We start from the raw sequence: 26,038 nt of genomic DNA on the forward strand, positions 1-26,038 counted from the left end.
GGAATCTAGGTTGTTTCCAGGTTCTGGCTATTACAAACAATGCTGCTATGAACATAGTTGAGCATATACTTTTGTAGTATGATAGGGAATCTCTTGGGTATATTCCCAAGAGTGGTATTACTGGGTCTTGGGGTAGGTTGATCCCAAATTTCCTGAGAAATAGCCACACTGATTTCCAAAGTGGTTGCACAAGTTTGCATTCTCACTAGCAATGGATGAGTGTACCCCTTACTCCACATCCTCTACAGCAAAGGCTATCATTGGTGTTTTTGATTTTAGCCATTCTGACAGGTGTAAGATGGTATCTCAAAGCCAATTTTAGAGTTGGCAAGAGACTTGACTCTAGAGGGATTCCCAGGTATCCAGGGAGATGTCCCCAGCTAGTTCCTTGGGCAGTTGAGGAGAGGGAGCCTGAAATGGCCCTATCCTATAGTCATACTGATGAATATCTTGCATGCCATCATAGAACCTTCATCTGGCCATGGAAGGAGATAGAGACAGAGACCCACACTGGAGCACCGGACTGAGCTCCCAAGGTCCAAATGAGGAGCAAAAGGAAGGAGAACATGAGCAAGTAAGTCAGGACCGTGAGGGGTGCACCCACACACTGAGACAATGGGGCTGATCTATTGGGAATCCACCAAGGCCAGCTGGACTGGGTCTAAAAAAGCATGGGATAAAACCGGACTCTCTGAACATGGCGGACAATGAGGGCTGCTGAGAAGCCAAGAACAATGGCACTGGGTTTTAATTCTACTGCATGTACTGGCTTTGTGGGAGCCTAGCCTGTTTGGATGCTCACCTTCCTAGACCTGGATGGAGCCGGGAGGACCTTGGCCTTCCCACAGGGCAGGGAACCCTGACTGCTCTTTGGGCTGGAGAGGGAGGGGGAGGGGAGCGGGGGAGGGGGAGAGAAATAGGAGGCAAAGGCGGGGAGGAGGCAGAAATTTTTAATTAAAAAAAAATAATTATGATGGCCAGGCAGTGGTGGCATACATCTTTAATCTTAGCACTTAAGAGGTAGAGGCAAGCAGATCTCTCTGAATTCTAGGCCAGCCTGGTCTGTAGAGCTAGTGCCAGGGCAGGTTTCAAAGCTACGCAGAGAAACCCTGTCTCAAAAAGTAGTTATTTTGATGGCCTGGCCTGCCTGAAGCATCCACAGGCCAAACTGGCACCTTGTGGCACTGGGTAGGTGGGTGTCATTATGATGAGCAAGTATATGGTGGAAAAGTGGGAGAGAAAGAGAGGCAGAATGGTTCATGTGCTGATGAAGCAAGTGCAATGAGGAAGGGGTTGATGTTTGTGATCTATTGTTGCCTGGGCAAGGGTAGCATCTGTACCTGTCCTGCTGCATAGGTCCATGTCTGAGTCCATGGTCCTACTTTTGCTGGGGTCTGTGTAACAGCTGTTACCCATGTTTACATCAAGGCCATGGGGATGCTTGTGGTCTGGACCTCTAACTGTTGTTATTTTTGTGTCCCAGGGCTGTGCCACCACCAGATCAATTTTGATCTAAGTGACCTGTCCTGACACAGTAGGACATGGTGACATCTGTACCGGGCCACTGCTTGGGGACAAGTCTATGTCTGTGACCCTACAGCAGCCAGAGTCTGGTCAGACAACTGAGTTCATATTGGTGTCCAAGGGACACGCTGCAAAGAGGCCATGCTAATCTGGATGGCTTATGTTGTCATCCGGGGCCATGGTGACACACAAGCCTGGGCTGTGGCATAAGGCCATGTCTGTGTCTGTGGCCCTGCTATAGGATCTAGGTTGATATCATTGTGTTGCACGAGGAGGGTGGCCCTTTGTTTGTCCCGGCCACCTGGCTAGCTTATACCAGAAATAACCACATAGAAATTCTATTAATTAAATCACTGCCTGGCCCATTATCTCTAACCTCTTATTGACTAACTCTCGCATCTTGATTTAAACCATTTCTATTAATCTGTATATCACCATGAGGTCGTGACTTACCAGGAAATATTCAGCATGTCTGATTCTGGTGGCTCCATGGCGGTTCTCTCCCTCTGCTTTCTTTCTCCCAGCATTCAGTTCTGTCTTCTCTGCCTACCTAAGTTCTGCCCTATCAACTAGGCCAAGGCAATTTTTTATTCATTACCCAATAAAAGCAACACACAAACAGAAGGAACTCCTACACCATCCTTGGCTCCTGATACCACCAAAGGTCATGCAAATACCCGGGGTCTGGGCCATTACATGAGGACAGACAGACATCTCAGGGTCATACTGCAGCCGGGACCATACAGATCTGAGTGGCCTTCTGATGTGGAATTTCCCTCTGTATGCTGTGCATACCTTTGGTGAATAAAGAAACTGCCTTGGCCTGTTGATAGGGCAGAACTTAGGTAGGCAGGGAAAACTAAAGTGAATGCTGGGAGAAAGAGGAGTGGAGTCAGAGAGAAGCCGTGTAGCCCAGCCAGAGACAGATGCACTGAAACTTTGCTGGTAGACCACAACATCCTGGTGATGCAGAGATTAATTGAGATAGGTTAAATTAAGATGCACGGGTTAGCCAATAAGAAGCTAGAGCTAATGGGCCAAGCAGTGATTTTAGTAATATAGTTTCTGTGTGATTATTTCATGTCTGAGCTGCTGAATGGCTGGAACAAACAAAGCGGCTTCCCACAACAGCCTTCACTGCCACAAGTCATGCAGCCCAGGATACAGCTGAGGGCCATTTCTGGGTCTGTGACCCTACCACAGCCAGGGTCTAGGTTGATGTCTGTGACTCCTGTTACCATTGAAGGCCATACCAATACCAGGGGTCTGGGTCAACACCTGGGGCCATGCTGATGTCTGAGGGACTCTCTGCTGTGGGGTCTATGCCAATCTGAATGGCTTGTACTACCACCTGGGGCTGTGGTGACATCAGAGCCCATGTGAGAGCATGTCTATATCTGTGGCACTACCACAGTTAGGGTCTGTGATGTCTGTGGCCCAATGTAACACTAAAGGTCACATGGATGCCTGTGATCTAGGCCACATCCTGGAACCACGCTGGTGTTTAAGGTCCATGCTGTCACAGGAGCCATGACCATCTGAGTGGCCTGCACTGCCACATGGGGACAAGGTGACATCACCAAAGGCCACATGGATGCCTGGGGTCTGGGCCACAACTGTAGCCATGTTGGTGTCTGAGAGCCATGTCGCTGCTAGGATCATGACAATCTGGGTGGTCTGCACTGCCACATGGGGACATGGTGTTGTCTGGTCCAGTGTGCTACCATGGGCAACATCTGGGTCCTCTGTGTGGGGGTTGTTTACTTGTTTGTTTATTTGTTTTTAAGTAATTTGAAGGGCATTCTGCAGGGGTGAGGGCCAGATATGAAAGGACTTTCAGGTGAGCAGGATAGGGTACATGATGTGAAATTCCCAAAGAATCAATAAAGAATTATGTTGAAACAAAAATATTTAAGAATATATGTATATATATTTATGATATATATATTTATGTTATATATATATAACAGCAATTAGTGCAGAAAGAGTCCATGAACTTGAAGGAGAGGGAGGAGGGGTTTATGGGAGGGCTCAGAGGGAGGAAATAGTAGGGAGAAATGTTGCAATTAAATTATAATCTTAAAAAAGACAAAATAGTAATATTATCTCAGATTATTCATTTGAGTGTGAAGTAATCACATACACCCCTAGAAGCAAAGAAATAAAAAGGGGCAGGCAGAATAGAGACTAAAAAATGGAGTAACAAAATGTGATTTAATGAATATAATTTCCGTGTGGTTATTTTGGTTCTGGGCAGTCAGAACAAGCAAGCAGCCCCCTGCAACAAAGTGTAATATATAATTAAGAAATATAGGTAAATAAAGAGTCATCTATTATAGTCAAGCTTGTAGTCGTGTTAGATTTTTCTTTTTTTGTTTTTGTTTTTTTTTATATTTTATTTTTCCATTCAAAAATTTACACTTCCTCCTCTCCTCCCATTCCCCTCCCACTCCCCCACTCACTCTCCTCCTTCCTCCTCCTTCCTTAAGAGATGGCAGGGTACCCTGCCCTGTGGGAAGTCCAAGCGCCCCCCACCTACATCCAGGCCTAGGAAGGTGTGCATCCAAATAGACTAGGGTCCCAAAAAGCCAGTACATGCAGTAGAAACAAGTCCCAGTGCCTTTAGCAATGGCTTCTCAGTCAGCCCCCATTTTCAGCCACATTCAGAGAGTCCGGTTTGATTACATGCTCATTCAGTCCTGGTTCAGCTGGATTTTGTGAGCTCCCATTAGAACAGGCACACTGTCTCAGTGGGTGGACCAACCCCTCGCGGTCCAGACTAGATGTACAGAGATGTATTTCAGATGGTTAGGGATTCTTCAGATCTTTCAAAGACTACAAAATATGGCATTTAAAGTATTTTAAGAACTTAGGATATTTCATGACAATGAGACACATCTGCTCCTGGCAGTATCAATCTATTTTTTTCAAGAGGAATATGGGCATCAAAGAGGTTACTTATGGAGTTGGTTAGCCATTTGGGAAAGAAACTGCTCTTAACTGGACTGCTTGTTGAACTCAACATGCAGGACTCAGAGAAATGATTGCTAAACTTGCCTAAAGGTGAGACAATCCTCCAGGGTTCCTGCTGCATGAAAGAGTCTGCTAGTTATTCTGTAGGACACAGAAAAAAGTTATTGACAAACTGCCAATATAGGCAAAACTCTCTTTGAAATTTCCTGCATCATGGAAAAGACTGCTGTATACTGTGGGCCTGTAGGCTAAAGGTGGATGCCCCAATGGTACAGAAGAACTTTGAGTGACAGACAGCAAGATGTCTCTGTCATTTCTAGAGATTTGGAAGTTGCTTACAATACACTTCCTGTTTGCTTAGGTAATATTATATCCTTCTGGAGACTTTGATGGAGTTGAAGAATAGATAGTAATAATATAGTTTTCCTTGGTTATGATAAAATATATATAAATATTGTAACTGTAATTTTTGCTTGATAACTGTTTTATGTAATTTTACTATGTTAAATTTAAAACCTTACTTTTTATTTAAACAGAAAAGGGGAGGTGATGTGGGTTTCCCCTCTGTATGCTGTGAATACCATTAGTTAATAAGGAAACTGTCTTGGGCCTGCTCAGGGAATAGAGGTAGGCAGATAAAACTAAACTGAATGCTGGGAGAAAGGAGGCAGGGTCAGAGAAAAGCCATATAGCCATGCCAGAGACAGAAGCCGGATAGAACTTTATCGGGTAAGCCACAGCCACATGGCGATAAACAGATTAATCGACATGGGTTAAATTAATATGTAAGAGTTAGCCAATAAAAAGCTAGAGATAATAGGTCAAGCAGTGATTTAAATAATACAGCTTCTGTGTGATTATTTCTAGTTGAGCAGCTGTGAACCAACAAGTGGCCTCCTTCCAACAACATGATGTTTTGATGCAGTTGTACATTTTATAATGCTTAAAGCAGGACTGCAACAGAGGTTTCTGTACTTCTGCACAGGTAGGAGATAGCAGCCAATAAAGAAATGAAAACCTTTTACTAGTTAGCTCTTCTTACAAAATATCTGACAGAAATCAACATACCAGAGAAGTTTTATGTGAACTAACTGTTTCAGAGGTTTCTGCCCAGGGTTGCTTGATCCTGTTGCTTAGGGAACCTTGTAAGGCATTGCAACAAGGTGAAGAACAAGTCAGAACAATGCTGTTCACCTCACAGTGGCTGGGAAGCCGAAAGAAAGACAGCAGCAAACCTTCCCAATGGCATACTTCTTCCAAGTACGTTGGCCCCACCTCCTAAAGTTTTCCTGGTCTCCAAACAGCCCTGTCAGGGCTCCAGGGGTCCAAATCTTTGGGGCTATTCCAAATGTAAACTTAAATTTATCCCTACAACTATAGTGAACGAAAGATTGCATACATGAATGCTAGTAGAAGTAAGTTTTCCGAGTCACTTTATAGGAACTCGGCCAGCTAGTATTGTGATTTCAGCCCTGCGGAAATGAGAGCAGAAAAACCAGTCAAGCCAACCTACACTCCCAAGGCACAGAACTGTGAGATAATAACTATGTTGTTTCATGCTGCTAAATTGTGATTTGTTGCAGTGGCATAGAAACAACCCCTACAATAAGAAGTGTATTTGTTGACTCAGGAAATAATTTTCATAGGCTGAAGGAAGATAAATAAGGAAGATTCAGAAATGCAGTACGACAGTGTGAAGAATGCTATAGCCTGTCAGTAAAAATTACACCACTTTTTATAAGGACTACAAACTACAAAAGACTTTTTAAACTTTTAATAAAATAAATTAATAACATGTGAGAATTATATAAAAATTTTAAAAGCTATGTCATGAAATAAAATTTCATTGGAAGACATATACATATATACATATGTGTGTGTGTGTGTGTGTGTGTGTGTGTGTATGGAGAGAGAGAGGGGTGGTAATAAAAAAAGAAAATGAACTTCAGAAAAAATTAAAAAGTCAAATGAACAAAGGAAGCCAATAAACACTAAACTAATAATACTGAAAGATATAAATTGTCTGGTAATTTTTTTCATATGGAGTTAAAATAAAAAGACAGAAGTAAACAGTAGTAAGACAGGTAGTAAGACAGAAGTAAACAGTAGTAAGTAATTGTTGGATAAAGTACTTACCATGCTTTAAACAGTGTGCAAAACACTTTGTGCCTGGTAAACGACATGTCCTTTCTGAACTTCAAGTATGAGAAGCTGATCTCACTGGAACAATGAAGCACACAAGAGTCATGCAATGTGTGCATGGAAAATCAGTACATAGTAAGAGCAGATTTCTGAATCCTGTCTGTCATATAAACCAGAAATAAGAATGAACATTAAAAATAGTAATTAAATCATAATAATGATTTGTTGCTTTAATATTGAAAACTGTTCTTATACAATAAAGCTATAACTTCCTTATAAACAATGAGATTATGATTGTTTTCCCCAAAAAACAAGTATACCAATTAACTTCTCAAACTTTAGTACCAGTAAAGGAAAAATGAGAGAAAAGTCAGCCTCAGCTGTATGAGACTATGTCTCAAAAATAGAAAGAAAAAATGCCACAAAAATAAGCAAATGGGATTATGACAATAATTAATTCATTTCTAAATAACATTTCTTACAGAAGAAGATGTGTCATGGTATATTTACTAATTACTTTGAAAACTAATAACTAATTGTACTAAAATATTATGATTTAAATTACATATTAAACCACAGATTATCCCGTTGATCCCATTCACAATCATTTATAGCCAGAAAGATTCTTCCTATTTAATGAGAAGAATGAAAACATTTTGCTCCTAGTCAAACTCAGGAAATCAACAGAAAAAAAATTACTATAATAACTACCCAGATAAGTAATTCTGTGAAAATTTTCAAAAAATATATCGGACTCTCTAGTATAAAATATCAAATATAAACAATAGAAATATTAAATATACAAAAAACTAATTTAAAATGTAAATATGTTTATGGAAACATTTAAATAAAATATAAAGCTTTCAGTGAAAATCAAGTGAGTGAAGAGTAAATTTTTAGTTATTGTAGGAATGAAAACATGACAATCACAAATGAATTCAGAGATACATTTTGCTTTTACATAGAAGTAAATCTGTAAAATGATCTATGTTTATGTAATCTCAATAAAAATACTACATTGATCTTTTTAGTGCTATATTAGCTAACACTAAATATCAAGCAATTAAAAAGCATATGAGGATAACCAGGAAAATTCCCAAAATAATATGTACAAAGATTTAGGTCAGACTTACCATGTATCATCAAAATGTAATTTTTTTGAAACTGTAGAGCTACAGTAGTGAAATCATTTCCATGCTGAGGATGAGGAGAGACAGTAATGGAACTCAGTTAACAACCAACAAACAAATGTGAGTGACAAATGTCTTAGAACAATTTACTAGCCTTGAGAAAATAAATCTAAACCTCAAGTCAAAATTAAAATACATACACACACACATATATAATCACAAAAATAAGTTTAAATATTAAATATGCATAGAGAAGTAAGTATCAAGCTGTAAAATATGTAATATTCATGAAAGATGAGATTTTTACTAATTAGACTGTTTTAATTACCCCACATTATGTGTGTGTACATTGTAGTCAAGGAATTTATGGAATTGTTATATTTTGCAATAAAAGTATTTTTCAAACTTATTTTCATTCTTTGCAAATTTCATACTGCATATTTTAATCCCATTCATGCCCACTTTTTCCTTCTGCTCTTCAACTGGACCTTAATTTTTTCAAGATCCATCTTCACTTCCCTTATCCCACAACTTCTTCACTAACCTATTAGGTCCAATTTGTGCTACCTACATACTCCTAGGTGGTATGGGTTCATCTACTAGAGGATGGTTGGCCATCAGCAAGGCATTTGGGCCCATGGGCCTTTTCTGCCTCCAAGCCAGAATGTTAAGTAACTTAATCAATCTTTGTAGGTCTTGGTGAGTTCCTGAGTGCAGTAGTTCTGTCATGTCCAGAAGACAATTGTTTACACCAGTCCACCCCTAATTTATTCTGCCTTTCACAATCTTTCTGCCATCAATTCTGTGACATTCTCTGAGCATCTAGGGAGGGGGAGTGATAAAATGCCCTAACAGTGGCTGAGCAATACAAAAACTGATTTTCTTCACTTTGACCAGCTATGAGATTCTGCTTTTACTTCCCACTATACAAAGAAACATTTTTCTTTTTTAAATTAATTAATTAGTTTATTTATTTAATATTCTGGTTGCAGTTTCTTCTCCCTCCTCACCTTCCAGTCGCAGAGATGCACTAATCTAAGGACAGACAGATAAAAATTCAGAGAACAGTTTGGTCCAACCAATGCCTAGTTAGCAGAACAATAGTAGTTTATCCTATGGGACCTGTGAGCTCCCCAACCAGGCATGCATTTCCTTCTATGGAGTGGCCATAAAATCTAATCAGAAGCTGGCAGTGGTGGTGCACACCTTTAATCCCAGCACTTGGTAGGCAGAGGCAGATGGATCTCTGTGAGTGCTAGGTAGCCTGGTCTACAGAACAAGCTTCAAGACAGGTTCCAAACCAAAAACAAAAATCAGTAAGGAGTTTGTTATCTCTGTAACATTTGTGCCACTGTTTCAACAATGGGCATTTCTTGCCTCCCAGATCATTAGTGCAGTTCACAGGGTTCACAGTTGGATAAGACGGTTGATGAATCCTCCTCCCAGAAATTGAATAGCTCTTACCAGTACTGTGAGAGGTAGGTATCAGTGACAAAGCTTCCTTGCCAATAACAACTGGGTTTCTCCCTGCCCTACGACCAATGTGTATGGTTTCTGCTATAACAAGAAAATGTGGTCTTACCATAAAGGTCTTGAGGGGAACCAAAGGGATGGCTTAGAAATCGTAGAGAAACATCTGCCTTTGACCCCCAGTTAGTAAGATTAAAGGTGTGAGTCACCATATATGGCATGTTGCTCGTTTTTAACAATAATAAGCAATGTTTGGTCTTCATTAAATGTTTACTTTAACCTGATAAATATTAAGAAATTGTTCGTTTACTGGTATATAATGATATTTTGACAGATGCACATTATGGAATGCTTAAATAGGATGGATGGTAAATATACATACTCAGCAATTATTTATAGTGAAAGCATTCTGATTTTTATAAAAACTTTAAAAACAGTATGTGTTATATGATTGCTTTATTCTTTCTCTTTCTTTCCCTCTTTCTGTTGCCAGGGGTCAAACCTAGGGTTTTGAGTGTATAAAGTACATGCTCTACCACTGAGTTATGTTTTTCTTGTTTTTAATTAAAACATAAAATCATAAGCATGGTACCTATTAATGTAGTACCATGTAATGAATGTGCAATGTTTTATAGATCTGGCTAGTTTTAAATTTGTAATAATCCTCTTGCCACTTCTACTTAAGTGCTGGCAACAGTTATTTGTCAGATTTCTTATTTACTAAATTTATTCTGTGCAAACTTTAGTGGGTAGATGATATTTGATTTGACAGAAAACTTTAAATCATGCAATCAATCAAATAACAATCAATACAGTTACATACCCAAACACACACAATTTGTTATTATTATGGCAAATAGGGCAAGAGAAACTAGATGTTTACCAATATTCACCTCCATAGAAGCAAAACATTGAATGTAAATTGACAAACAACACTGAGTTCAACAGACTTTGTCATGTCAAATTGTATGACATTTGATTAAACCATCTTGCATAGTTCTTCACAATCTATCACCATTTTTGATTCTTCTGTGAATACCATGATTGTATTATTAGTTCTGTGTCCTCTTACACCACTATTATGAGTTTAGGCACTATATTTACTCTCATAGCTATAATGATGATTTCAACATGCACAATTATTTTTATTAATTTGGTTTGTATTTATTGAGAGTTTCACATATTAATAATGTATTTCCATCATCACCACTCCTCTCTCACACACATCAAGTCTTCTTGTGCTCCCCTGCCACTCCCTCTCAAATTTGTGACCTCCTCTTTAATTGCTATTGTTTTAAGTATACACAGGTACATACATACATATACATCCAGCTGAGTCCATTTGATGCTATTCATATGTGTTTAGGACTGATTGGCTGACTGGTATTGCATGACTAAGTAGAAAACTATTAATATTTTGAATCAACTTACTCTTCTTTTCTCAGCAGCAATTAACTGCTTATAACTCTCCATTTAGGGGTTGGGCCCTGTGAGATTTCCCCTATTCGTGTTGTCATGTCAACTGGTACTGCTTAAATGACCATATTTTGAGATTTTATGGGGGCAGTTTCCCTGTCATACATAGAAACACACTATCTCATATCAGATTTCTTAGTCCTTCAATGTTCAATTTTCCCTGAACCTTAGGTTCAGGGCCTCTGTGGAACCAAGAAAATGGAAGTTAGAATTAAAAACAAATAGAAAAAACTTTAATTTACTGAATTTTAACATTTATGGACCTACATTACAGCATTATAAAGATTTTTTTAAAAATTCATATGAACTTTATCATTAAAAATTTACAAATAAAGAGTCATGAATGAAAATTGATCAGGCAAATGTGAACCTTTATAGCTTTGCAATAAATATTCTAATTGTATAGAAGTTCTCTGAGATATATGGACTTTTAAGATTTTAAGGGGTACGTTTACCTAAGTGTAATTCGCATTAAGTGTTGCTGATATTTTTATTCTTTTTTTTGTTGAGACAAAGTTTCAAAAGATCTTTCTATTTCTAGATGAGTATGGACTTGAACCCCTGATCCTTCTTCTTCTGGCTCCCCACTACTGAGAATATAATCATACACCACCACAGCCAGCAGGTATTGATGTTTGAAGATAAGAACCAGTTTCTCTATTATAATGTGAGCCTGTAATGTAACATGCAAATAAAATCTTAAAATCTTGTTAGACTTGATCATTTAAGAACATTTAAACTACTAAAAGACACAGAAAATAGGAAAACCTCAATATGAAAAAATTGTAAGAGGAGAAAAAAGTCATCCCGCAACTACATTGCACAAACTTAGAAGGTTCTCTGGCACTCGAAGCAATCCCAGCTAGTTTTATGTCAACTTAACACAAGCTAAAGTCATCTGAAAGAGGGGAACCTTGATTGAGAAAATACCTTTCTAATATCCAGTTATAGGGCATTTTCTTAATTCCTAATTATTTATTAATCGGGAAGGATCCAGTCAGTTGTAGGTGGTGCCATCCATGGGCTGGTGGTCCAAGGTTTTACAAGAAAGCAGACTGAGCAAGCCAATAAGCAGCACTCCTCTATGGCCTTTGTATCAGCTCCTGTCTCCAGATTCCTGCCTTGTTTGAGTTGAAAAGCAGGCCCGCAGTTCCTTCTACAGAGTGGCGCCCAACGTGGCCAATTAAATCCACTTAAAAATCTGAGAGACCTTAATTTTAAATACACACACACAAAAAAAAAACCCCACAGAGTTTAACACAGCTTTTTGCTGTTTGCTAGGGCGTGCTATAGAGAAATTTCCCTGACTCAGCAGCCGCAACAGGAAAAAAGCTGCGGTTTTAAAATGTCACTTCCTGGGCTATGCCGCCATCACAATCTCTGGCTCCTGCAGAAGACAGAGCTTTTGAATGGAGCATTTGGAGTAAAGTTCTATGGCTTTCTTGATGGCAATGTGGACTGCCATGTGCCTTGGAACTGTGCATGGCTCAGGGGCACTAAATAGCTCTGAGGCAGGAGCAGCTCAGCTCTGCCATGCCAAACTGTGTTGAACTCAGGTAGGAATTATGTTATAATTACCATAATAACAGCACAGTTAAGGTTTAGACTGGCAGTAAATAGGTGGTACTGTATTACCTCTACATGGCGCAACTTAAGTTTTTAAGAAATGCTCCTGGCTACAAAACAGACAACAGGTCAATTGTTTCATCAAATACTAACATATATTTGTGAATAAAATTTGAATATGACCTTCGGAAAAAAAAAAAGAAATGCTCCTGGATAATAAAGAATTACAGATTCACAATAGGACAGATTCAGACATAAAAGACCTTTAAATGGGTCATACTGTTAGACATACATAGGCTTGGAAGAGAGAATAAAAAGAATATAGAGAATAAAGTTAATGTCTTAAAAAAGGGTAAGTCTTTAAAGAGACAGAGTACAGATAGTTATAGATTAAAAAAGAAATAAAGGAAAATAAGCCACGTAAAAATGGAAAATTCACAAAGAGTCTGGATTCTTTGTATTATTGTGTTTTCTTTGAATCTTTTGACTGTAAAGGAGCTAAGTACAGAGAGACATTTCATTATATGGGCTGCCAAGCGGAACCAGAATGGATAACATAAGGGTATTATGACTTCAGAATTTGGGTTTAAGGATATGATGCTTTGGAGAGGGTCTTCTTTTTTTTTCACAGAGGATGAGACCCTGTGGATTGCTTCTATCCCAATATGGTATGATAGACCACGCCCTCCTGAAAGGTCACTGGGAACACCTTCAGAAAATTACTTCACTCAACTGCCTACTGAGATGAACCTGACACACAGGTTATACCATGAAAGACCTAAATAACAGCGCCCCCATACAGCAGGAAGCAGTTTGGAGAGAAATAACTGTGCCCATATTCCCAAATATTGTTTACAAATGTTCTTTTACATTTAAAGGGGGATATGATATAGACATGAATCATTTGCCTTGGTATGTATTTTAAGGTCAATTTTGTTATATGTATATGCATTTCTGACTTTGATTAAGGTATTGTGATTGTATAGTTCATTTAAAAATGTAATGTATAATAGGAAATATAGGTTGTTAATAGATAATCATCGATAATAGCAAAGGTTGTAGTCATGTTAGTTAGATTTTCTAGATATGTAGAAATATATTTCAGTTAAATAGTCATTCTTCATATCTTTCAAAGACTACAGAATATGACATTTTAAATGTTTTAATAATTTAGGACTTTTCTTGACAATGAGACATGTCTGCTCCTGGCAGCACTGATCTACTTCAAGAGGAAGATGGGCATTGAAGAGGCTCCTTATGGAGTTTGATAGCCATTTGGGCAAGAAACTGCTCTTGCCTGAACTGTTGCATAAACTGGACACAGAGAACCCACAGAAAGAGGACTGTTGAACTTGCCTAAAGGTGAGATGGTCTTTTGGGGTTCCTGATTCATGAAAGAGTCTGTGAGGCATTCTGCAGGACACAGCAGATAGTGACTGAACTGCCTTTCCTGCTTCATGGAAATGTCTCTGGATACTATGGGCCTGTAGGCTGAAGATGGATGCCCCAGTGGTACAGAGGAACTTCGGGTGACTGTCCAGGCAGCGAGATGTCTCTGTCATTTCTAGAGTTTGGAAGTTGCTTATTTCTTGTTTAATTAGGTAATATTATGTCCTTCTGGAGTCTTTGATGGAGTTGAAGAATAGATAGATGGTTATAGTTTTCCATTGTTATGATAAAGATAAAATAGATATAAATGTTGTAGCTGTAATTATTGCTTGATAACTGTTTTGTTATATGTAATTTTGCTATGTTAAAGTTAAAGCTTTCCTTTTTGTTTAAACAGAAAAAAAGGAGAAATGATGTAGGTGGGTCATCTGTCTATGTGTTAATTTCTTTGGTTAATAAAGAGACTGCCTTGGCCCTTTGATAGGACAGAAAATTGGTAGGTGGAGTAGACAGAACAGAATGCTGGGAAGAAGGAAAGTGAGGCAGACATGATGAAGTTCTGGCCCAAGATGGACATAGGTTAGAATCTTCCTGGTAAGCCACCCCCTTGTGGTGCTACACAGATTACTAGATATGGGTTAAAGCAAGATAAGAGAGTTAGCCAGTAAGAGGCTAGAGCTAATGGGCCAGGCAGTGTTTAAAAGAATACAATTTGTGTGTTGTTATTTCTGGGGCTAAGCTAGCCATATGGGAGCCAGGTGGGATGAAAAGCAGGCCTGCTCACCTCAACACTATACTTCCCCAACTTCCTTCAGTGATAGACTATGATGTTGAAGTGTAAACCAAATAAGCCCTTTCCTTCCCATCTTGCTTTAGGTTGTAGTGTTTCATCGCAGCAATATCAACACTAACTAGGATACTACCTTGACCATTGGTATGTCCAAATAGAATTTCCTGCATCTCTGATCACAACTAGTAGGGTTCAAAAGAATCTAAGTCCAAAACAGTAACACGGATACTTGATGGGAGTCTTCTATATCTTCTACCCACTTGAAGCAACTCACTACACAAACCAGCACATGTTTAAGTTTCCAAAAGAAAGGAAACCTAGTTAGCCTATTCTTTGCTAAGCTTATCTGGCTGCAGAACTCATTTTTCCCTTTAAACACCAATCAGTATCTCATAAAACAATTATTCCAAGAAATACAGTCAGAACGGATGTTGTTAAACATTACTGTGATTTCCCCTTAAGGACTGCAAGACTCATTCCCACATCTTATGAGAATACTTCTACTTGATGATCTTCAGCTGCTATCCCCTTCCAAAGAGTATCATTAGCTGGAAAGAGTTACCTTTTTCAAGTGTGTAATCATTTTTTAGGGACAGTCAACATTCAGAATGGCTAAAGACTGAAATATAAAGCCTTGACCACCCATCACAATATGAGGCAACTCCCAATGGATATCCCACTTTTAATACTTATAAGGTTGGCTTTGGCCTACCTTGGGACTTTTCTAGACTTCAGCTTCTCTACCCATTCCTATTTTCTTCTTGGTTTTATTTTTTCCTTAGTTTTCTTTCTGTCCAACAGTTGCTAATAGTTAGAGGGCTGCCAAATACATGTCCTGAATGCTTATCTTTATTTCAGAGTTTACTTTTGGAAGAACCAACCCAACAAAACATTAAGGAATTTAACTGTAATGAAGACTGTCAATACAAGGAAACAATAATCATACGCCAAATTATGTGTGGGAAGAAAATGTGCCAGATTTTAAAAGAAGCTTAATAGGAAACATGAGTGAACAACGAACCTCTACTTATTTCATTTTGATAAGCGTGGAATTGGAGTGCCAGCTGTGGAACATTATGCTATGTGAGAATCTAAACTACAGCTGGCTTGAGGCAGAAAAAATAAATAAATAAAAGCTAGAAAACCCTATGGGAAATTGCTAGTCTCTGTCATTAATATCTGGGTTACTGACCTCTTAATTCTTCATCTCTCTTCTAACACTATTCCCTAGAAGTAAATTCAATCAGTTCATTCCCTAGAAGTAAAAGCATTTTTAAGTGAAAATACTATCATTCCATAACCCTAGTTAAATCCTTCAATTTACATATATACTCTTAAATGTCTTCTTTTAGCATATAAAGTTTTATATGATTTAAATTTTTTGTCACCCTTCATTTAAAACCTCGTGTTCTATTGAACTTAATTTGGTTCCTTAAAAGTGACATACTATAAAATGCTTCTAAGATCCTGCATTTTTCTACTGCTTTTCATAGAACCAACCATTCCATACTGTTCCCACTTAGGTATCTTTAATGCAAAAATTTTTTCTCAGGAAGTTTTCCATAGCTCTCCTTATTAAGTCGGGGCTTGGCTCCTCTGCCATGTTTCCTTATTTGCCTGTCCTTCTCTAAGAGACTGTATAGCACAACACAATTGACTTCTTAGCATTATGTCCCTTTATCTAAGAGATGTATAACCAACCATGGTAGGGCCCCTTTATGACTCACAGGGCCTATGCAACTATGACTATCAATAAGTAGTCAATGAATGTGGATAAAGTATATAATAAAATCAATGCTAAAGCAGTAATGCAGAAGGTTCAAGGAAGGTCAAACTAATAACAAACCCTTATCCTTTTGTCAACTGAAAAAATTTGCATACAATATATTCTAATCATGCTTTCCCCACCATCAACTCCTCCCGCATTCTTCACGCCTCCCCATCTCCCCAATTATATACCCTTTCCTCCTTTTTTAAAAACTATATAAAACAAACAGCATATTCAATTTAAATTTTTTTTTCATGGCTATAAAAATGGATCGCTTTGTTCTCTACTCACTGGAAGTTTAGGATTGTAATCTACAGTTCTGTAAAAGTGCTGAGTAGTACTTCCTTGCACATGTTGGAGGTAATCTCTATCTATCTACCTATGCATTTATCTATCTCAATAAAAGTATAACCCTTGGTTAGTAAATGTATTCACAAATGATCAGAAGTACAGACAATAAATGAAGGTGGAATGCTAATCCTAAAAAGGCTTCTATATTATTCTACCCCTGAGGCTAACTCAGGTTATATGGCAGAAGAGATGGTGAAAAGTTTGCAAAAGCGAGAGATTTCAAAGGCTTCCTCAAAACAATTTCTTCTGGACAGAACAGGGTCATTACTCTCATGAATTCACAGTAGCTTTGTTTACCCGCACAAGACCCAGACAAAATCAAGTCAGTCAACATTCCAATGTGGATGTGGAGGGGTTCATGATACCACACCCTCAACTGAGGACCTTTGAACAGTTGATGGCTGCAGAGAGAGGGAGAGTCATTTTCTTTTCAAGGTGGTAGCCCCTGGTAGGTTGCCTGTTCTCCAGTGAATGGTTCCATCCCTACAGGCTTATGGATAGCAGGTATTAGACTCAGTGGGTTATAAAAAAAGGACATAAAATGAGAAAGGGGATATATTGGTAGATATATGAGGAACTACATGGGAGATAGAGCAAAGGGATGTAGTTATTATAAAATATATTAAATGCATCTATGGAACATTCAAAGAATAAATAAAATATGATTTCAAAAATATTACTTATTTAGCAACATGAGCATACCAATTATAATCTCTGCCTTTAGTGATCCTATAATTTTCTTGAGATTCAAAAAGACAATATAAAATACTATAGGCTTTGAGTTAGATTAAGTGTTCTAAAAGTGTTATAATCAACTGTGAGGTATATCAAAAAGCTTAACACTAATAAAACATAAATATTTAGAAATAATCCTATAAATAAAAGTGATCTTAAGGGAATTGAAGTATTAATATTACTTACCCCTTTGCAGTTTAATATGAATTCTTGTAGAGACAAAAGAGCAGAAGATTTTGCTAGCTGACTAGAAACTTTTCATATTCTCAAGGCTCTGGAATTTTGTCTTGCAAGTTAATTCATCAATCAGATGAGATATGTGTGGGAACATGTCTGTTTTAGAATGTAAGTGCAACACATTTCAGAGAATGAGGAAATCGGTGTGAACTAAATGTATGTATGCAGGCTACTGCTATGGTTTGTTCCACTGAGAACTGGGCAGTCTTGAAAGTTAATCACATAAGTTTATATATATTATATACACGAGGAGCTGAATCATTAATTGAGGAGCGTTTACATTACACTTCACAAACTTTAAGTGTGCGTGTGTGTGTGTATACTTGTAGAACTTTTCATATTGTACTAGAACTGGTGATAAAACTTTAAAGATGAAGAGGACAATATCTAAAGTCTTAGACATTCTTAGGCAACCCATCATTTGGGTTCACAAAAGCTTACTCAAACTATAAGAACTGACCATGTATATACCAATCACTGTCCCAAAGTTCACATACTGTCAAAGATAAGGCAAACTGGAAAGGAGGGTGGATTGTTGTAGTTGTCAAAATTACCAATTCACAATAAAAGACTTTTTCCCCTTCCCTTTCCCTTTCCATGTGGGAAAGGATGTGGTCCACTTCCTCCTAAAGTCCAGTGGAAGGAAAGGCCAGTAATCAATAGAATATGGCCTGCCTGCAAAAATAGTGAGCTTGCTGCTTCATTTCTTAGCTAGGAAGTTGAACAACATGCCTATCTCTGCATATTGTTTAGATTGAAATCTACTTCAGTGAGATAATTCTTGGAAGAATTTGATGCATTGTTCTATGAATTGAATTATTATGTGATGTTATGAACACACAGATGTCTGCCTAAAATCTAAAGATTTCTTAAGAGGATAGTTTTCATAAGCAGCTGGCCACAAAGGACTAATAAAATATCAAGTGGTAGCCTGCCAAAAAAGAGACTATATCCCCCACCTCCTTCTGAGAGCACAAAGATGAGCATGTCAGTATTTCCATGGGCTATCATGAGGGAAACAGATTAGGGAGAAGACCCACAGACAGGAGATTCAATAGCATGGCAAAACAAGAACTTAAAAGTGTGCACAATAAGAAAGACCTTCTAAAGAAGATCCTCATTGCCGGGCAGTGGTGGTGCACGCCTTTAATCCCAGCACTTGGGAGGCAGAGGAAGGCGGATCTCTGAGAGTTTGAGACCAGCCTGGTCTACAAGAGCTAGTTCCAGGACAGGCTCCAAAACCACAGAGAAACCCTGTCTCGAAAAACAAAAACAAACAAAAAAAAAGAAGATCCTCATTAAACTAGGTCAATGCTGAATTTTATCCCCCCAAAAATGACACCAACCATTTGTGTGGACTAATGTGTCCATTTACAGTACCAACAGATGATGTAAACATGTAAAGCCAGATCAAAATCATGGAAGTCTTTTTACCAATAGCTTATGACTAATTGCAAAAGAAGAAATCAACCATCTCTCTATTTCCCATGTCATATACAATATTAGATAAGTGGAGATCAGAAAAAGAAAATAGATCCCAATATTTGTCTAGTCTTCCTGCCCCCTCCAACCACTTCAATTTCATCTCCTTTGATGTCTCCCAAGTATGGGTGACAAGGGAGCAATTTTATATCTGGAGATTATATGGTTAAACTAAATTGGTCTGGGTAGTTCATTTCATAAACATTCCTACAAAGTTATATAAAATCTCAGTGGTGGTACATGCCTTTAATCCCAGCACTCAGGAGACAGAGGCAGGTGAATATCTGTGAGTTCAGGGCCAGCTGGTCCACAGAGCAAGTTCCAGAACAAGCACCAAAGCTACACAAAGAAACTCTGTCTCAAAAAAAAAAAAAAAACTTGTAGTTGGAATGTATTCTAGAGATGAACCATACACGTGTGGATGCATACCTACAAAAATATCCAGACAAAACACAGGGAGAATACAAGTAAGTGATCCAATATGCAGTTGTCTTGAACAGAAAATCAAAATTCAAAAAATCCCCAAAAAGATGCAAGTAGTAATCTTAGAAGACATTGAACATTTTTATTTTAGAGCAGTGCCTTGTGATATGGGGTTTCTTTTCCTCTTGCTGTGACATCCGATGCTGCAGAGATTAACAAATGAAGGAAAGCATGAAGTGTGAAGGCAATGTGCCTTTTTGGGTGTTGTTTTGCTTTTTATGGGAACAGAACCTCACTATGTAGCCCTGGATGTCCTGCAACTTGCTTTGTAGGCCAGGGTGACTCCTCAGAGATGTAGCTACCTCTGACTCCCTGGTGCTTGAATTAAAGGCATGTGCTACCAAGCCTGGTTTCTATTAATCATTATTCTAAACAAATAATAACAAATCAAATGCAGGAAAAACAAAGTTTGTCTTGCTGGTGCAAGCCTCTAATCCTAGATACAATGGAGGTTAATGCAGGAAGATCATAGGTTAAGGCCTGCCTGAGCTACAAAGCAAATTCAAGACAAGCCCAGGCAATTTAGTGATATCCAATCTCAAAAACAAGTCCAGAGAAAAGAATTATCCATTCCTATTTTTCTTCTGTTCTTTCCTGAATAGTAAATTTTCTTTAATAATAAGAGCATTGGAGCAACTACATTCCAATCTTACAGCAAATACTAAGACATTAAAACATCTAAGCAGATCCCTTGCCTCTGACTTTGCCTATGTTTGCCAAATCTCAATAAATGACAATATCTAAATAGTCATTTTCTTCTATACTGCCCTCAAATGTTTATTATGAATAAAAAGCACATACTTTTATTGAATAGAAGAGCTACACAGTGGGTCAGGCTGTAACAATAAAATAGGAATAGAAAATAAGAGATTTAAAGATTTCAATAAAGGACCCAGTGAACTTTCTGTATAATACACACACTGTCTGTTAAAGGCAACCTCCATCTGTCTTTCTTAGATAGGAGACAGTGCATGATACATTTGTCCAGTGGCTAACAACATAGTAAGTGATTATTCACACAGATCATTTTTCTAACTCAAAATATATCCCTTGACACTATAGAAGATTATCTAAGTCCTGGGTTATTTATATTGTGGCTATTTCTTTTCTTTTTAAATATTTTATTGTTTTATAAATACCATTCAAAATTTCCACCTACTTTCCTCCTCCCATTTCCGTCCCCCTCCCCCCCACATGCTCGCCTCCTCCCCCTCCAGTCCTAAGAGAGGGCAGGGTACCCTGCCCTGTGGGAAGTCCAAGGCCCTCCCTGCTCCATCCAGCCTAGGAAGTTGTGCATCCAAACAGACTAGGATCCCAAAAAGCCAGTACATGCAGTAGACTCAAATCCCAGTGTCATAATCATTGATTTCTCCATCAGCCCCCATTGTCAGCAACATTCAGAGAGTCCGGATAGATGACATGCTACTTCAGACTGAGTCCAGCTGGATTTGGTGAGCTCCCACTAGTTTAGTCAACTGTCTCAGTGGGCAGATCAACCCCTCATGGTCCTGACTTCCTTGCTTATCTTCCCCTCCTTTTGCTCTTCAACTGGACCTTGGAACCTCAGTCCAGTGCTCTAATGTGGGTATCCATCTCTATCTCCATCTATCGCCAGACAAAGGTTCTATGGTGATATTCAAGATATTCATCAGTGTGGCTATGGGACAAGGCCCATTCAGTCACCCTCTCCTCTACTGCCCAAGGACCTAGCTGGGGACATCCCCGTAGACAACTGGGAACCCCTCTGGACCCAAGTCTCTTGCCAACCCTAAAATGGCTCCCTTAATTAAGATAACTTCTTACTTGCTCCCATATCCGCCCTTTCTGCATCTGAATCATCCCACTCACCCAAGCTCTCCCCAATCCTCCCCTTCTGCCTTCTCCCTCCCCATCTTCACTTCCCCTACCCCACCCCATGCTCCCAACTTTTGCCTGGCGATCTTGTCTGCTTCCAATTTCCAGAAGGATCTATATATGTTTTTCTTTGGGTTCACCTTATTATTTAGGTTCTCTAGTATTGCGAACTATAGGTTCAATGAACTATGTTTATGGCTAGAATCTACTAATGAGTGAGTACATCCCATGTTCCTCTTTTTGGGTCTGTGTTATCTCACTCAGGATAGTGTTTTATATTTCCGTCCATTTGCATGCAAAATTCAAGATGTCATTTTTTTTTTTTACCACTGAGTAGTACTCTAATGTGTATATGTGCCACACTTTCTTTATCCATTCTTCCATTGAGGGGCATTTAGGTTGTTTCCAGTTTCTGCCTATTACAAATAATGCTGCTATGAACATAATTGAGCAAATGCTTTTGTAATATGATTGAGCATCTCTTGGGTATATTCCCATGAGTGCTATTTCTGGATCTCGAGGTAGGTTGACTCCCAATTCCCTGAGAAACCGCCACACTGATTTCCAAAGTGGTTTAACAAGTTTGCATTCCCACCAGCAATTGATGAGTGTTCCCCTTATTCCACAGCTTCTCCAGCCTAGGTTATCATTGGTGTTTTGATTTTAGCCATTCTGACAGGTGTAAGAAGGTATCTCAAAGTTGTTTTGATTTGCATTTCCCTGATTGCTAAGGAAGTTAAGTATCTTTTGGCCATCTGAACTTCTTCTGTTGAGAATTCTCTGTTTAGTTCAGTACCCCATTTTTAATTGGGTTATTTAGAATTTTAATGTCTAGTTTCTTGAGTTCTTTATATATTTTGGAGCTCTGGCCTTTGTCTGATGCAGGGTTGGTGAAGATCTTCTCCCATTCAATAGGTTGCCTTTTTGTCTTAATGACAGTGTCCTTTGCTTTACAGAAGCTTCTCAGTTTCAGGAGGTCCCATTTATTCATTGTTGCTCTTATTGTCTGTGCTACTGGGGTTATAAGTAGGAAGTAGTCTCCTGTGCCCATGTGTTGCAGACTACTTTCCACTTTCTCTTCTATCAGGTTCAGTGTGGTCAGATTCATATTGATGTCTTTAATCCATTTGGATTTGAGTTTTGTGCATAGTGATAGATATGAATCTATTTTCATTCTTCTACAGGTTGACGTCCAGCTATGCTAGCACCATTTTTTAAAGATGCTTTCTTTCTTCCATTGTATAATTTTAGCTCCTTTGTCAAAAATCAGGTGTTTATAGGTGTGTGGGTTGATATCTGGGTCTTTAATTTGATTCCATTGGTGAATGCCTCTGTTTTTACGCCAGTACCAAGCTGTTTTCAATACTGTAGCTCTGTAATAACGTTTGAAGTCAGGGATGGTAGTGCCAACTGAAGTACCTTTATTATATAGGATTGTTTTGGCTATCCTGAGTTTTTTTGTTTTTCCATATAAAGTTGATTAGTGTTCTCTCAAAGTCTGTGAAGAATTTTTGGAGGGATTTTGATGGGGATTGCATTGAATCTATATATTGCCTTTGGTAGAATTGACAGTTTTACTATGTTGATCATACCAATCCAAGAGCATGAGAGATCCTTCCATTTTCTGGTACCCTCTTTAATTTCTTTCTTCAAAGCCCTAAAGTTCTTGTCAAATAGATCTTTCACTTCCTTGGTTAGTGTTATCCAAATATACTTAATGGTATTTGTGGCTATCGTGAAAGGTGATGTTCCTCTGATTCCCCTCTCCACTTCTTTGTTCTTTGTGTGTAGGAGGGATACTGATTATTTAGTTGATCTTGTATCCTCTCACATTACTGAAAGTATTTATCAGCTGTAGAAGTTCTTTGGTAGAGTTTTTGGGGTCACTTATGTACACTATCATATCATCTGCAAATAATGAAAATTTGATTTCTTCCTTTCCAATTTGAATCCCCTTGATCTCCTTATGTTGTCTTATTGCTATTGCTAGAACTTCAAACACTATTTTGAAGAGGTATGGAGAGAGTGAATAGCCTTGTCTTGTTCCTGATTTTAGTGGGATAGCTTTAAGTTTCTCTCCATTTAATTTGATGTTAGCTGTTGGCTTGCTGTATACTGCTTTTATTGTACTCATGTATGAACCTTGTATCCCTAACCTCTCTAAGACCTTTATCATATAGGGGTGTTGAATTTTGTCAAATGTTTTTTCAGCATCTAATGAAATGATCATATGGTTTTTTTCTTCAATTTACTTATGTGATGGATTACATTGATAGATTTTCATATGTTGAACCAGCCCTGCATCTCTGGGATGAAGCCTACTTGATCATAATGGATAATTTTTTTGATGTGTTCTTAGATTCGATTTGCAAGTATTTTATCGAGAATTTTTTTTTCTCTGGTTTTTCGAGACAGGGTTTCACTGTGGTTTTGGAGCCTGTCCTGGAACTAGCTCTTGTAGACCAGGCTGGTCTTGAACTCACAGAGATCTGCCTGCCTCTGCCTCCCAAGTGCTGGGATTAAAGGCGTGCGCCACCACATTAATGTTCATGAGTGAGATTGGTCTGTAATTCTCTTTCTTGCTTAAGTCTTTGTGTGGTTTTTGTATCAGGGTAACTGTAGCTTCATAAAAAGAATTTGGCAATGACTCTTCTGTTTCTATTATGTGAAACACATTGAAAATTATAGATGTTAGCTCTTCTTGGATGTTCTGGTACAAGTCTGCATTAAAACCATCTGGGCAGACAAAATCCCCAGCACACAGAGGAAAGGTGAACATGAAATCCCACCTCTATTGGCAATTGATAACTGCCGGGAGATGGAGAATTAATTTTCTCTAAGCATCTAGCCCCAAGTAGTTTGGTCAAAAAATTTTAGAAGGTCATACATCCAACAGTATACATAAACAGCACTAGTTGGATTCAGTGGATTTCAAAATAAACAAAGAAACAAAAAATACACAAAATTGTGTATGCAGGAAGGCAGAATTGAATATTGGATGAGTTGGAGGAGCAAGATGAATATAATCAAAACACATTGTAAAAATTTCACAAAGAACTGAAAAAAATGAGGGAAATAATCATAATCATAGCAATAATAGAAACAACAGTAATAATAACAATATTATTAAAATAGGGTGAAAGAAGATATTCAATGTTGATTTCTGTCTTCCATATGCATGTCCATATATGCACCAGCACTAGCATCATACATGAAAACATATACACACAAAAATAAATAATTAGAAATATGTCTTTTTTTTCTTCTTCTTCTTTTCCCTCCCCCAACTCCCCTCCCGCTATCCTCACTCCTCTTCTCCTCCCCCCACACCATTCCCCCTCCCTCTCGATACTGGAGAGCAGTCCAAATTCCCTGCCCTACGGGAAGATGAAGGTCTTCTATCTACGTCCAGGAAGGTGAGCGTCTAAACAGGCTAAGCTCCCACAAAGCCAGTTCATGTATTAGGATCGAAACCTAGTGCCATTGTCCTTGGCTTCTCATCTGCCTTCATTGTCCGCCATGCTCAGAGAGTCCAGTTTCAACCCATGATTATTCAGTCCCAGACCAGCTGGCCTTGGTGGGCTCCCAATAAATCAGTTCCACTGTCATAGTGGGTGGGTGCACCCCTCGTGGTCCTGATTTCCTTGCTCATGTTCTCCCTCCTTCTGCTCCTCATTTGGACCTTAAGAGCTCAGACCGTTGCTCCAAATTGAGTCTCTGTCTCTACCTCGATCCATCGCCAGATGAAGGTTCTAAGGTGATATGTAAGATATTCATCAGTATAGGATAGGGTCATTTCAGGTTCCCTTTCCTCAGTTGCCCAAGGTACCAGCTGGGGACATCTCCCTGAACACCTGCGAACCCCTCTAGAGTCAAGTCTCTTGCCAACCCTAAGGTGGCTTCCTTAGTTAGGATATATACTTCACTGCTCCCATATCCACCCTTCCTATATCCCAACCATCCCATTCTCCCAAGCTCCTCCCATCCTCCCCTTCTCACGTTTCTCACCCCATTTCCCCTTTGCCCCATGCCACCTCACCCGCAAGTTCCCAGTTTTTGCCCTGCAATCTTGTCTACTTCCCCTATCCAGGCGGATGACTATACTATTTTCTTTGGGTTCACTTTCTTATTTAGCTTCTCTAGGATCACAAATTATATGCTCAATGTCCTTTATTTATGGCTAGAAACCGATTGTTTGTAATAGCCAGAACCTGGAAACAACCTAGATGCCCTTCAATGGAGGAATGAATGAAGAAAGTGTGGAATATATACATATTAGAGTACTACTCAGCGGTAAAAAACAATGACTTCTCGAATTTTGCGTGCAAATGGATGGAAATAGAAAACACTATCCTGAGTGAGGTATCCCAGACCCAAAAAGAGGAACATGGGATGTACTCACTCATAATCGGTTTCTAGCCATAAAATGTCTTTTTAAAAAATATTCTGGTGCTCTTTTGTTACAGAGGTGGAGACCTATAAAACTGACAAGCTAGAAGGCTCAAACCATGGTTCATAAATGTTCCTGAGGAATTTATGACCTTATGTACCCAATTGTCACAATTAGAAATTGCTGTCTCACCATCTACACTCTAGGCATATCTGATTTCTGAATCTTGCTAGTTATGCTGAGGATGTACTATCACTTGTGTAATGACTGGAGCCCCT

This window comes from Chionomys nivalis, chromosome X, assembly GCF_950005125.1.
Source record: "Chionomys nivalis chromosome X, mChiNiv1.1, whole genome shotgun sequence".
NCBI lineage: Eukaryota > Metazoa > Chordata > Mammalia > Rodentia > Cricetidae > Chionomys > Chionomys nivalis.